General features: G+C 41.2%; 1 non-coding gene across 1 annotated transcript; it reads left to right on the top strand.

The window, feature by feature from the left end:
* Positions 1-18: 18 nt before the first annotated feature.
* trnav-cac (transfer RNA valine (anticodon CAC)) lies at positions 19-91 on the top strand. Its single transcript has one exon. It is a non-coding gene; the product is annotated as a tRNA-Val (tRNA).
* The last annotated feature ends 353 nt before the right edge of the window (positions 92-444 follow it).

The raw sequence follows: 444 nt of genomic DNA, 5'->3' as shown, positions 1-444 counted from the left end.
GAATACTTTAGAAGCGAGGTTTCAGTAGTGTAGTGGTTATCACGTGTGCCTCACACGCGAAAGGTCCCTGGTTCGAAACCGGGCGGAAACATCCGGTAGCTTTTAGAAATAAACACCTAACTAAAGACAGTTCTTTAAGTAGTATTAGGAGTGTTGACCTGTCACATTGGAAGATTTCATTTAAAAAAAGGACAAAAAAATAGGCATCAATTGACGGTTTCAGGGTCCAAATAGATGACCAGCGCCCAAATTTTTGCCAGCACGTGTTTGTATTGAAAATTGAAATTGTCTGGGACTGATTGGGTTTTGCCTAATGGCTTGGACAAATTATCCTTAACCACTCCGCTCCAACCATTAGACTGCTGTGAGCAAAAGATGGAGAAGAGGAGGTCTAAAATTTTCAGTATTCCGTTTCAGTTGGAAATACTCCACAATGCTGAGGTA

The sequence above is a fragment of the Sinocyclocheilus rhinocerous genome, unplaced genomic scaffold, assembly GCF_001515625.1.
Source record: "Sinocyclocheilus rhinocerous isolate Xijiao unplaced genomic scaffold, SAMN03320098_v1.1 scaffold30195, whole genome shotgun sequence".
In the NCBI taxonomy this organism is placed as follows: Eukaryota; Metazoa; Chordata; class Actinopteri; order Cypriniformes; family Cyprinidae; genus Sinocyclocheilus; species Sinocyclocheilus rhinocerous.
Note: the sequence above shows the minus strand (reverse complement) of the source record. Positions and strands in the feature narration are given on the sequence as shown.